The sequence below is a fragment of the Rhinatrema bivittatum genome, chromosome 6 (assembly GCF_901001135.1).
Source record: "Rhinatrema bivittatum chromosome 6, aRhiBiv1.1, whole genome shotgun sequence".
Taxonomy (NCBI): Eukaryota; Metazoa; Chordata; class Amphibia; order Gymnophiona; family Rhinatrematidae; genus Rhinatrema; species Rhinatrema bivittatum.
The window spans coordinates 311,367,964-311,382,237 of record NC_042620.1 but is presented as its reverse complement, the minus strand read 5'-3'; the positions used below and the strand labels follow the sequence as shown (position 1 = coordinate 311,382,237).

The window sequence follows — 14,274 nt, the reverse complement described above, 5'->3', positions numbered from 1 at the left end:
CTACATCGAAGAGCTGGTTCGGTAGAGGGAGGTCATCTGCACTGGGGGCCAGCACCCTCACATACACAAGATCCCTTTTTCAAACACACCAGCTCCCAATCTCTCTCTCACACACACACACACACACACACACACACACACACTCCAGTCTCCACATATAGGCTCCCTCTCTCTGGCATCCACACTCAAACGCCTCCCTACTCTCTCACGCTTACCCTCCCTGCTGTCTCTCACAGTCCCCTGCTCTCTCACCCCCTCCCCCTCCTCACACACACCTCTGCATACATTCATGCTCACCGAGGCCTTCATCTTTGGCAATTCTGAGCAGGGGGGGGGGAATTCTGCGCAAATTCTGCATTCCGCAGTAGCGCAGAATTCCCCCAGGAATAATTCTTCCCTTCCAATCTCTAAGGGAGTTCAGAGAAGGAATTTTCTTGAGCAGGCATAGGCAAACTATGGCTTGTAGTATGATCTTTTCCCTGTATGTACCGGGATCAGTCCAGACTCCTGGGTTTTGCCTCCGCACCAGCAGATGGAGACAGAGAAAGTTCTGACAGACTCTGCCTTATATACCTAGGTGCCACCCACAGCCTGTCAGTATTACTCTGTTTCCAACAGATGGTAGGAGTGCTTAACCCACAGTCTGTCGTTATTTAAGATAGTTGTTAGCTTCAGGTGGCCAAGGTAAATTTTGGGCTTGTTCTTAATTTCAATTTGAGGGAAAGTTTTATTACAAAAAAATAAAAGGACAGAGACGACATTACAGCAAAGGATCTCCTCAGCCTCCCAGGGGAAGAGTCTGTTCCCCCTGGTTTGTGAGGCGGCTGTGGTCGAGGATCTGATAGCCTTCTCATAGCAGCTTAGGGGTTGACACTGGGGAGCCCAGCTCACTCACCCCAGGAGACCTAGCGACAAGACCTCACCTGGACTGGGCAAGTAAAAAAAAAAACAAAAAACAAACCAAAGAACCTTTGCTCTGTGTCTGGGCTTTCCCTTCCCTTCGACAGTGGTTATTTTTAGTTCTCGCTCCTGATCGCGGCGCTTTAAAAAAAAAAAAAAAGGGATTTGTTTTTTGTTATCTCTTGGCCTAACATGCCGCGGAGGTCGGCGTGCTGCGCATGCGGCTCGGTGTTCTGCTTGTCTGCCGGGGGAGAGGGCACGTCGAGAACAGATTTGGCGGGGGGGGGGTGGAGTTATGCTGCGCGTAGCTTCTGTCTCCGGCGCGTTTGGGGAGCTGCTTGAGTTTTCTTCTGCCCCATTCCCGCTGAGCGTGGGAACAGGCGCCATTTTGGAAAATTTCGGCGTGGCAGAGCCGGCCGCGTCATGGGATGGCATTTTGCCGCCGGCACTCTCGCCTCAGCGCCCACCTGCGGGGGAGTCAAAATCGGCGTGTCCTGAGCCATTTTCGCTAGGGGATGACCCTACAGAGGGGGAAGATTCCTCCTTCTTCTCCTCCTTTAACTCTGATTTTGTCCTGTTATTGCACAAGGCCTTTAGGCCAGATGAGTCTCAAAAAAAGCAGGGCAAGGAGCGGAGTTCATCCCTTATGCCCCCGGAAACAGTCCAAGGCCAGAGCAGATCAGGGGGCTTTTAAGGCTAAGCGGCCCTTGAGGTCTATGGTGCCTCAGGACGACTCTGATTCCTCCTCTGTTTCTGTGGACTGTGAGGATCAGGACCTGACCACCCCTCCCCTGAGGGGGGGGTAGAGGGTGACTGGGACCAGCAGCAGAGTGCTGCACGAGAGTCCCATGGCATGAATGGAGATGACCCTAATGTAGTAAGGCTATTCCGGAGGGATGAGCTGGCACCTCTTATCCCCGCAATCCTGAAGGGAGTTGGGCATTGAGATGGTGCAGGATCAGGCACCCTTAGTCTATGGACCCAGTCTTATTGGGTCTGAGGAGCCCTCCTACAGTTTTTTCTTTCCATTTCTCCGCAACGGATCTACTCTACAGGGAATGGGACACCCCAGTTATGGGGCTCAAGGTCACGAAAGCTATGGATAAGCTTTATCCACTGCCAGAGGAGGCTCTGGCGGTTCTCTGGGTCCTGAAGGTGGATGCCACCGTGGCTGCGGTTACAAAAAAAACAACTATCCTGGTTACAGGTGGTATGGCTCTCAAGGATCTACAAGATCGTAAGCTTGAGATGCAGCTGAAGAGGATCTTTGAGGTCTCGGCGCTGGGGATCCGGGCAGCGATGTGTAGCAATTTCAGTTTGAGAGCTGGGCTTCGCTGGGAGCAGCAGCTGCAGGCCAATGAGTCTCTCTCTCTCTCAAGAGAGAGAGAGAATAAGGTCCATCATCTCCCAGAAGACAGACCAAGGTCAAGAGGAGCGTTTTCTTATAGGTCTCGCTTTCGTGGTGGTCCTAGGGCTCGAACGCTCAGAGCGCCCACCTTTTCGTTCCGACAGAGTGTTGGAAGGCAACAGTCTTGGCCTCATTCCTTTCCTGGACGACATTTCGGTAGAATCGGTAACTCCCATCCTGTTCAAGGTGGAAAAACTTCACAATGATGGGCAGCCAGTTCATTCCTCGATTCCAGTTGTAGGCAGACTGTCTCTGTTTTACGAGGAATGGACCAAGATCACGTCTGACCAGTGGGTTCTATCCGTGATAAGACTGCTACGCTTTAGATTTTGCATGCCAGCCATGCCAACAGTTTCTGGTCTCTCCGTGCGGGTATATCGCAAAACGTCGAGCAGTAAAACAGATGGTGCAACACCTTCTCGACCTAGGCGCCATTGTTCTTGTTCCTCCATCAGCATGGCACAGAAGTAGTTATTCCATTTACTTCATAGTTCCAAAAAAGGAGGGGTCCTTCCAGCCCATTCTTGATTTAAAGCGGGTCAACAGATGTCTGCGGATCCCCCGATTTCACATGGAGATGCTCCGGTCGGTAATCGCATCCATCTATCCGGGAGAGTTCCTGGCATCTCTGGATCTCAAATGTCTGGATCAGGAATGATCACCAAAAGTTCCTGAGATTTGCCATTCTGGGGCAGCATTATCAATTCAGGCTCTGCCCTTCAGTCTCGCTTCAGCGCCCAGAACTTTTACCAAGATCATGGTGGTAGTGGCAGCACAACTCCGCAGAGAGGAGTTGTTAGTGCATCCCTACCTGGACGATTGGCTGATTCGGGCAAAGTCAGTAGCTCTTTGCCACACAGTGATCCAGTGAGTGTTGCAGCTCTTAAAGACGCTTGGTTGGGTGGTCAATATGTCCAAACGTCACCTAATCCCCTCCCAATTGTTGGAGTATTTGGGAGCTTTGTTTGACACTTGGCAGGGAAGGGTCTATCTCACGTCCGACCGTATTGTCAAGTTGCAGGGACAGGTGAAGATATATTCCTCTCCAAGGCTCGACCGAAGGTCTGGGATTATTTGCATGTTCTAGGCTCTATGACCTCAACTCTGGAGCTGGTTCCCTGGGCCTCTGCTCGTATGCGGCCTTTACAGTCAGCTTTGCTTTCCCGCTGGAGCCCAGTCTCCGAACAGTTCCATCAGTACCTGCCTCTGTCAGACTCTGCTCGTTCCAGTCTGCATTGATGGCTGCTCTTGGACAACTTGAGCAGAGGAGTTCCTTTGGTTCTGGATTGGACAGTTGTGACCACAGATGCCAGCCTCTCCGGCTGGGGTGCAGTTTGCCTGCAGAACTCTGTGCAGGGGCAGTGGACCCCGGAAGAATCTCGGTGGTCCAATTGTCTGGAGACCAGATCAGTGCGACTGGTGCTGCAGGCATTCCTCCCACTGAATAAAGGGGAAGTCGGTCAGGGTGCTATCCGACAACGTGACCACAGTGGCTTACATCAATCTGCAGGGAGGAACCAAAAGTCGTCCAGTGGCAGAAGAAGCTAGTCTGTTTGTAGGCTGGGCGGAGCAGCATCTCCTCAGCATAGCCGCATCCCACATAGCAGGGGTGGACAACGTTCACGTGGATTTTCTAAGCCGGCATAGTCTTGATCCAGGCGAATGGGTTGCGGTGGACAAGGCCTTCCAACTCCTCTGCGACAAGTGGGGCGTCTCTCTCACATGGATCTGATGGCAAAGTTCAAGAATTCCAAGGCTCATGCTTCTTTGCTCGCTGCAGGGACACAGGAGTGGATGCTCTGGTTCTTCTCGAGCCATTGGTTCTACTGTATGTATTCCCTCCTTGGCCTCTAATAGGCAAAGTACTTCGGCGAATAGAGAGACACACCCGGCAGAGGTGATCTTGGTGGCTCCCGAGTGGCCGCGAAGGCCGGGGTTCATGGATTTGCTCAATCTGGTAGTGGACGGTCTTCTGCGGTTTCCCTCGCTCCTGAACCTGCTCCTTCAGGGTCTGTCTGTTTCGAACAGGTCGATTGCTTCTGTCTAGCGGCATGGCTTTTGAGAGGCAGCGTCTGAGGGGCAAAGGCTATTCCGATGCGGTGGTCACTACTCTCTTGTGATCGCGTAAGACTTCCACTTCTTTATCTTATATTCGTGTCTGGAAAGTCTTTGAACCCTCCAGATCGATATATTGAACAAATATATAATGTTCCAAACCCAAATGTTAGGTGACACAATTCAAACATGTAATTAAATGTATGTGTTGAAAAAGAATTTTTGGAAAAGAGAGGAACGCTTCATATATCGCTGTCATAAATCCCCGCAAGGGGTAGTATGATTGTGGTTATAATCATAAACGGACCTCCCCCATCCGATATTTTTCTTGAACAAAATAATATCACAAAGTGTAAACCTTTCTGGTGTTTTTTGTGATTTTTATGAAATCTTCATTATTAGCGACGGTGAAAAAATCACTCCATAAATCATGAAAATATTAGAGAATGAATGTCCCGGTAAGATTGTAATGATCCCAAAAGGTGTTTGTAAGTGCTCAACTCACTTCAAAAAGACCTCTCTGGCATAAAGAAATATAAAAAGGCTTAAATTCTAGGCTCCTTCAACATCCCGACTTATCTGATGTTATCAATGGATGACTGACGCAGCTACGTTTCAAGTCCGTCCAGGGACCTTTCATCAGGGAATTCGTCCTCCTTCGATCCTCTGTCGGATCCTGTTGTCAGACCCGGATAGAGTCAATCGGACTCATGTTTGAGACCTCATAACAAATCCATCAGGCAACATCTCAACACCCACCGGCCGAGGATCGAAGGAGGACGAATTCCCCTTAGTACTCAAAGCTCTGTGCGTGCCGCCCTTTGAGCCCTTAAAAAGAGCAACATTGAAGGATTTAATGCTGAAGGTGGTCTTTTTGGTGGCGATTTCTTCAGCTTGTAGGGTTTCCGAGCTGCAGGCATTGTCCTGTGGGGAACCTTTCTTGAGGATCTCAGATTCGGGTATCTCTTTGGTTCCTTCCTTTCTGCCAAAGGTTGTTTCTTCGTTCCATTTGAATCAATCTGTGGAGCTTCCGTCATTTTCCGGTCTGGATAGGTCGGATCCTCTTTCTCGGGACTTGCAGAAGTTGGACGTTCGCAGGGCTCTGCTCCGTTATGTGGATGTTAACTCATGACTTTCGAGTCTCGGATCACCTCTTTATGCTCTGGAGTGGTCCAAAGCGAGGTAACATGGCCTCTAAGACCGCGATAGCCCGGTGGCTGAAGGAAGCGATTAATTCTGCATATTTGCTCCGTGGTTGGCCCTTGCCAGTGGGCCTTCAGGCACATTCGACACTATCTCACACTGCTTCTTGGGCAGAATATCAGCAGATTTCACCGCAGGAGATCTGCAGGGCTACTACATGGACATCCTTGCATATGTTTGCAAGGCATTACTGGCTTGATGTCCAAGCACTGGGGGTGGCTAATTTTGGAGAAGGTGTGCTCAGAGCGGGCCTCTCCGGTTCCCATCCCAAGTAAGTAGAGCTCTGGTACATCCCAGGAGTCTGGACTGATTCAGGGAAGAGAAAATTGGTTCTTACCTGATAATTTTCATTCCTGTAGTACCATGGATCAGTCCAGAATCCTGCCCGTTTACTGCATAGAGTTAATGGAGAGTCCGCTTCATCTGCATTGGTTTGTGTGTTTCTCATCTGCAGAACAATTCGTGTTACCCTGTTTACTGGGTCTGGTTTACAGTTGGGGTTACTGCTCCATTCGAGTTTACGTGAATGCCGGTATAGAAAAACACAAATAAATAAAAATAAATAAAAAATGGTTAGTTTGGTTTGCAACTATCCTGCTTTGACATTGAATAATACTGACAGGCTGTGGGTGGCACCTAGGTATATAAGGCAGAGCTGTCAGAAGTTTCTCTGTTTCCATCTGCTGGTGTGGAGGCAAAACCCAGGAGTCTGGACTGATCCGTGGTACTTCAGGAATGAAAATTATCAGGTAAGAACCAATTTTCTTTTAGGTCTGGCGCACTGAATTTACTTTGAAAACAAAATCCGACCCGCCAACAGTAACTCCTGAAGCTGCCCTGGCAATGTCATTGAAGGCCTGATGTCAAGCAAGTCTCTGTGGCCTTCAATTATGATATCTCTTTGGAGGGGGTGGGGATGGCTGAACACCCTCAGCCTCTTTGCTTCCACTCAACTCATCAAACTGCTCCCTCCGCTCAAACCCGTCCAGACTATGTGCATGGGGGGTGGTGCCTCTGGTAGTTTTAGTTTCTGGTTTCCCAGCACCCAAAAAGGCTAGGGGAGAGACTTCAGAGTTTGGTGTGCTGCCTGACACCTCAGGACTCATGGTACCTTGGGACCTCTGTGATGACAGGCTGAGCTTCAATCCCCAAAGTGCTCCGGGGCTGCCAGCTCGCTTGGAGTAGGAGGGAGGTATGCATGGGGATTTAAAAGCAAGGAAATAACTTTAAACTAAGAAAAGGCACTCAACATTTTTGCTAGTGTATCATCTACAGGTCTTAAAATTGGGTGGAGCCAGAGTAGGAAGGCATGAAACAGTTGAATGTAGCGGTAATGGGCAGGATAAGGTTATTTCCAGGAACCCCCTGAGACTCTGAATCACTTCTAATACAAAATTAGCACAAGAAGTGAATGGAAAAATCCAGAGATGAAACAACTCCTACCTTGAAGCTCCAATATAGTGGCAGTGGTAGTTGAATGGCTCTGCTACCACTGCACCAAGCAACTTTGACCCCCTTCTCGCTTGCTGGGCCTGCATCTCCATCACCATAATCCATGGCACTCACTTCAAGAAACATCAAGAATGCCCCCAGCTCGCAGGGAAAACAATATTTTTTTTCCACTTATTTATAGTATGCAAGGGCAGAAGGTGATGTAGGAAAATGACAAATGGCTAGAAACAGGAGAACTGGAGAGATGCACGAGTTGAGGACCTCCCTCCCCCCCTCCCTCCCACACACACATACTCCTGCCACCCACTGCTCTGACTGGAGATCTGAGGGTGGCACACCCCCCCCCCCCCCCCCCCGGCCTCTGAGGCAAGTGAGAGCCATTAATGTGGCTGGCTTTTTTTTTTTTTTTTTTTTTTAAACCAAACCCTAGTCTTGAGGGGTTTTCTTCTGTTGAAAAGTTTATTTGCATAATTTTATTTCATAGGGGGTTTTTCCCTCCTCTCCTTATTCCAGTAATGTAGTCATTGAAGATTTGGTTTTCAGTCTCCTTCTGCTGGTAGAGGTATAAACCCAAATATCTAGACTGGTCTAGCAGGATTCAAGGAAAGAAAATTAGATTAGATGTCTCTCTATTTTTTTTAATGACCTGCTCAAGGTCATGATAAAGTAGATCACCAGTTCCCTGTACTACCCAGATCAGTCCAGACCATGGGTTATGCCTCTCTTCCAGTAGGTGGAGACAGAGAAAAACTTGAAAGGCACCCTCACTTAACCTGGTGTGCCACCTGTATCCCTTCAGTATTTTTCTGTCTCCAGCAGATGGAGGTGGTTTAAATCCTGCAGTCTTGCCCTGTTTCTGGGGTTAGGCTATCCCTTAAAATTAACTGAGTGAACTAGCTTTAAGTTTTGAATCAAGCAAGTTTAAAAAAAAAAAAAAAAAAAAAAAAAAAAAAAAGTTCTTCTGCAGAAGGGAGTGTTATCCCTATCCTCCAGAGGATTGTTAGATTCTGCGGGGTCATCCTCTCTGATGGCAGGTTATTGGACCTGGGGTTGGTAACCTGCAATCCAGGACCTCTCCCAGTCTGAATTGCTGCACTTTTGACGAATTTAGACGTGTTTTTCGAGCCGTGCCGAGATGATTTGGAGCTGTTGATAAAGTCCCTGTGGGAAAACAAAGTTACCAGAAGACAGACCGAAACCCTCCAGAGGGTTTCCATCATCCCGCTCTCGTTTCCGAGGGCAACGGAGGTTTTGGCAGAACAGGCAGCAAGTGGCCGGACAGCGATAACCGTTGGCCAGGAGCCAAGCCTGGTCCTCGTCCTTTAGGGGACGCAGAACCTCCCTGGAGGGTGGTTCTTCCTCTTCCCTCGCCTCCAAGACTACACAGAGATGGAGCCGGCCCATCCCATGATCCGTCGGGTTGGGGGTCGCCTGTCCCGGTTTTACAAGGCATGGGCCACAATTACTTCTGATCAGTGGGTGCTAAGCATAATACACGAGGCTACGCTTTGGAATTTGCTCGGCCTCTCAGATTTCTACTTAATATCTCCATGCGGTCCCCAGGTCAAATGACAGATTGTTCGTCAGAATCTCGAACATCTCCTGGCTCTCGGAGCTGTGAAGCCGGTGCTTCCAGAACATTGGAGGACTGGAAGGTACTCCATTTATTTTGTAGTCCCAAAGAAGGAGGGATCCTTCTGGCCAGTTTTGGACCTCAAAAAGATCTACTGGAGGCATACTTGCACATTCCCATATGCGAGGATCAGCAAAAGTTCCTTCGCTTGATGGTCCTAAGAATGCATTATCAATTCTGCGCTCTACCATTCGATCTCGCGACCACCCCACGTACATTCACCAAAGTCATGGTGGTTGTGGCGGCGTTCCTCCAGAGAGAAGGCCTTCTCATTCATCCCTACCTGGACGATTGGCTAGCGAAGTCAAACGATTGCTGTGTGGAAGCGATGCACAAGGTGACCACTCTTGGAATCCCTCGGATGGTTGATCAATCAGGCCAAGAGCAGTCTCATCCCCTCTCATTGGAATTTCTGGAAGCACGGTTCGACACTACTGTCGAAAGTTTTTCTCCTGACGGATCGAAGGAACAAACTGATGGGACAAATTTGTCGCTTGTTGGCTCTTCCACTGCCCAAAGCCTGGCACTACCTGCAAGTTCTAGGCTCGATGGCATCCACTCTGGAGGTGGTTCTTTGGGCATTTGCTCTTATGAGACCATTACAATAAGCATTACTTTCCCGGTGGGATCCCAAATCAGAGACTTTCCAACTTCCTCTGCCACTCACCGATCACACCAGGTCCAGTCTTGGGTGATGGCTTTGTTTGCACAACCTATCTCAAGGGGTGGATCTGGAGGTCCCGAACTGGATAGTCGTGACCACAGATGCCAGTCTCTCTGAGCTGGGGAGCTGTTTCCCAGTGTCTTTCAGTACAGGGCAGCTGGTCCCCGGAGGAGTCCGGATGGTTGATCAATCGCCTGGAGACCAGAGCGGTTCACTTGGCCTTGCAACACTTGCTTCTTCGCTTACTCCATCAGGCGGTTCGCGTCTTCTCCGACAATGCGATGATGGTGGCCTATATCAACCGTCAAGGTGGCACAAAAAGTCAAGTTGTAGCTGATGAGGTGGAGCTGCTCATGGCTTGAGTGGAGCAAGATCTTGCGGTGCTAGCGGCTTCTTACATCACCGGGAAGGACAATATACAAGTGGACTTCCTAAGTCAGAGGCACATAGATCCCAGAGAGTGGGAGCTCTCGGACCAAGCAATGGATCTCATTTCTCGCAGATGGGAGACTCCCCACATGGACTTGCTGGCAACGCGGGCCAATGCCAAGGCTCCCTGCTTCTTCAGTTGCAAGAGAGACCATGGCGCAGAGAGGGTTGACGAGCTAGTGCTTCCCTGGCCAACCTCTGTTCTCCTGTATGTGTTCCCTCCTTGGCCTCTAGTAGGCAAGGTGCTTCACAGGATAGAGGTCCACCCAGGCAGGGTAATCCTAGTGGCTTCAGAGTGGCCCTGACGTCTGTGTCTTGCAGATCTCATCAATCTAGCTGTGGATGGCCCTCTACAACTCAGGCATTTTCCACATCTTCTCCATCAAGTTCCTATATATTTCGACCAGGCAGATCATTTTTGTCTAGCGGCCTGGTTTTTGAAAGGAGGAGATTGAGGATGTTATCACTACATTGCTACAAGCCAGAAAAACGTCTACATCTCTTTTATATCAGGGGATGGAGAGTTTTTGAGACGTGGTGTCTGAAACAAGAGATTCTTCCCAAACACGGTACGATTGCTGAGATGTTAAGCTTTTTGCAAAATGGAATAGCTAAGGGCTTGTTTTTTAACTCTCTACGGATACAGGTAACAACCCTAGGCACTCTGGTTGGTAGCTTAGTGGAGTCACATCCAGATGTGGTGCATTTCCTCAGGGGAGTAAGGCATTTGAAGCCTCCTGTCCATCTGGTATGTCCGTCGTGGAGTCTTAATTAGGTTCTTCGTGTTTTTGTGTGCTCCGCTGTTTAAACCCCATTGGTGACATTAAAGGACCTCACCTTGAAAACTGTGTTTTTGGTGGCTATATGATCAGCTCACAGAATTTCTGAGTTGCAGGCTCTCTCCTATAGAGAACCATTTTTGAGAATCTCTGACTCAGGAGATTCTCTTCGAACGGTTCCATCCTTTTTGCCCAAAGTGGTATCACTTTTCATTTAAGCCGGTCAGTTGAGCTTCCGGTTTTTCCTAATTTATCAAATGATGTACAACATGCGAGAGAGCTTTGTCGACTGGATGTTCGTTCTTTGTTGCGTTACTTGGAAGTCACAAATTCTTTCAGACTCTCAGATCATTTATTTGTCCTTTGGAGCGGTCCCAGGAGAGGTCACAAGGTTTCTAAGACAACACTTGCACGATGGTTGAGAAAAACCATTTTGTCTGCATACATTTGTAAAGGACGACCTATTCCTGAAGGCCTAAAGTTCCATTCTATTTGCTCTCAAGCAGCGTCTTGGGCCAAATGCCAGTTGGTGTCCCCTCAGGAGATTTGCAGAGCTGCTACTTGGAAGACGCTCCATACATTTGCTCGCCACTACCGCTTGGACATTCAGGCGCCTGGAGATTTTAGCAGTGGCGTATTGCGCGTGGGACTCGCAAAGTCCCACCCAGTTTAGGGAAGCTTTGGTACATCCCATGGTCTGGACTGATCCAGGTACGTACAGGGAAAAGAAAATCGGTTCTTACCTTATAATGTTCGTTCCTGTAGTACCATGGATCAGTCCAGACACCTGCTCAAAGACTAGGAGTGGGTAGTATAGAGATCTGTGAAGTACGCGCGCACATATTCAGGTTATGTTATTGCAGCATCCTAAGAAAGAAAGCTAATGGTTACATGTTTATATGTCTGTTTTAAGGTTCTGTTTTTGCTTGATTCATTGCTAGTGTTTTTCTGCTTTGATACTCTATATACTGAAGGGATGCAGGTGGCACACCAGGTTAAGTGAGGGTGCCTTTCAGGTTTTTCTCTGTCTCCACCTACTGGAAGGGATGCATAACCCATGGTCTGGACTGATCCGTGGTACTACAGGAACGAAAATTATCGGGTAAGAACCAATTTTCTTTTTGTGCAGCTGAGTTAGCTGTTACTGGCTGACTTCAATTATACACGCTTAAAAAATGCTTTATTATTAATACTAAAGATTAAACATTAGATGAGTATTGGCGAGTCAAGGCAGTGTTCCTAACTGGGTATTTTATTTAAATATGTGAGGTAGTAACACGTCAAGCAAAAACAAAAATGCTTTTTTAAGAAAATCCAGTGGTCAGTTTTATTGATTAAATAGCCAAGCACCTGCAATAATTCTAGGACAAGCAGGATGGTAGTCATCACAGATGGGTGATATCAGATGGAGCCCGGCACGGAAAACTTTTGTAAAAGTTTTTAGAAGCTTTGACTGGCACTCTGAGCAAGCCCAGCATGCCAATATCTGCCCATCCATGCGAGGTCCCCCTTCAGCCTCTTTTTCCGCATTACAGTTGCCTCCCGGTTTGTGGAGCTCTGCTTCATTCCTTTTTTTTTTTTTTTTTTTTTTGTGCTCATTTCGGGATTTTTTCCCTGTTCCATCGACAGGTCCCCCTTCTCGGTTGGTGCCTCTCCTCTGTGCAGTAGGTAAAAACATTTTTCCTTCTTTTTCATGGGCAATTCCTGGAGTCCCACTTCTCGGTACCCTTGGTCATAGACCGCACGCCGCTTGTTTTTTCATGGCATCCGGCTTACGTCTGTGTCCCTAATGCCCACGGTCCATGTCCATCACAGATCTGCATGAGGTTTACATCCTCTGCCTGGGATCCTAGTAGCTGTGATCAGATGACTCCCAAGGGCTGTCTTGCTCATCTCAATAAAATGGAGAAACTTTTCGGTTCTAAAAAGTCTGTCCATCCATCTCTGCGTTGGAGGCCCCGACACCCAGGGGTAGAGGGGAGCCACTTGATACACTCCCCTTTGCCCCTTCCCAGATGACGTCTTCTAAAGACCGAGGTACAGTGATCAGTCCTCCATGATATCACTGGTTTCCAGGACATCCGGCTCCTCCGCTTCCTTGGTGCCAGGGAAAGACCGGGCTGAGCACTGTGGGAGATCTCATAAGCATCGACGTCTGTCACGGACAACGCACGGCTCCGGTTCTGATGCGGCGTGTGTGGCTGCCGCACTATCACCAAAGCAACCCCATAGTACAGAGGCCCCATCCTCCGATAGTCCCAGGCGTTCCCCACTGACATTGATGCCAGGCCCGGGCCTCCTCAAAGAACAGAGGAAGCACTGGTGACGCCTTGTCCCCCTCGGGTCCTCACTGGACTTTCAGGAGGACCCCTTTTCAGAGCCTTCCCCACTGGAGGAAAGGCGTCTGTCTCCCCCAGAGGACCTCTGTTTTGTGCTGCAGGAGTGGTTTAGCCCGTTCCTTGCCCTCAGCAGGGCTGAGGGTTATATTCGAGTTATTTCCTCATACCGGAGGACTGGGGTTTGTGCCCCATTCTGGACCTCAGGGCACTGAACAAATTTCTCGCAAGAGAAAATTTCGATGGTTTCTCTGGGCAGTCTGATTCCCCGCCTCAAAAGAGGAGACTGGATCTGCTCCCTCGATCTAAAGGACGCCGTCTCCCACATTGCCATATTTCCCGGGCACAGAAAGTATCTGCGCTTCGAAATGGGGAAGGCTCACTACCAGTACAAGGTACTGCCTTTTGGTTTGGCCTCAGCCCCTCGAGTCTTCACCAAGTGCCTGGCAGTGATGGCTGCACATCTCAGGCGCTGTGTGGTGCACATCTTCCCATACCTAGACGACTGGTTAGTCAAAAGTGACCCACGCATGGGGGTAGTGGACGCTCTTACCCTGACAATACAGACGCTGTAGTCCTTGGGTTTTGTTATCAACTACCCAAAATATCACCACTGCCCGTTTCCCAGGCTGGACTTCAAAGGAACCAGGCTGGACATGGTGTAGGTGAAAGTATTTTTGCACGCAACAGTTCCCTTGCCCTAGCTTCATTAGCGAATTTTATGCGCAGCAGTCGAAATGTAAGTGCCCGCCTTCTGCTTAGCTTGTTGGGCCACATGGGGGCCTTAGTCCATGTTACTCTGCTAGCCCGTCTTCACATGCACAGAGTGCAATGGACCCAATGGCAGCAGGCATCCCAGGCCCGAGGCTCGTGTCTCCATTATACCACCTCTGAGGATCTCTGTCCTGGTGGGAAAGTGTCTCCAATTTGGAACAGGGGATCTCCTTCCAATCTGCACTGCCCCAAGTGGGCCTTACTACCAATTCGTCTCCTCAGGGCTGGGGAGCCCTTGTGGACAGTCTCCACATGCAAGCTCACTGAATTGCTCAAGAAGCAGTCTGCCAGATAAACGTCCTAGAGTTTCAGGCGATTTGTTACGCCCTCTGGGCATTTTGGGACCAGTTGTCGCTCAAGGAAGTCCTGATTCAGATGGACAACCAAGTTGCAATGTGGTATATCAGCAACAGGGAGGCACGGGTTCGTTCCTCCTCTGTCAGGAAGCGGTGCAGGCCTGGGCCCTGTCGCAGGGGATGTGGCTGCGGGCGATATACCTACCCGGGACTGTGAATGTGCAGGTGGACAGTCTAACTCTTTTCAGCTGCACGAGTGGTCCCTGAATCAGACTGTGGCGGCCAGGATTTTCTACCGGTGGGGAACACCAAATGTAGACCTTTTTGCCTCCCCGTGCAACTGCA

The 14,274-nt window shown here is 49.3% G+C and overlaps 1 protein-coding gene across 5 annotated transcripts in view; it reads left to right on the top strand.

Moving 5' to 3' along the window:
• Positions 1-14,274, top strand: part of CCNB3 (cyclin B3) — a 91,444-nt gene that overhangs the window by 58,909 nt on the left and 18,261 nt on the right. The window lies entirely within an intron of this gene.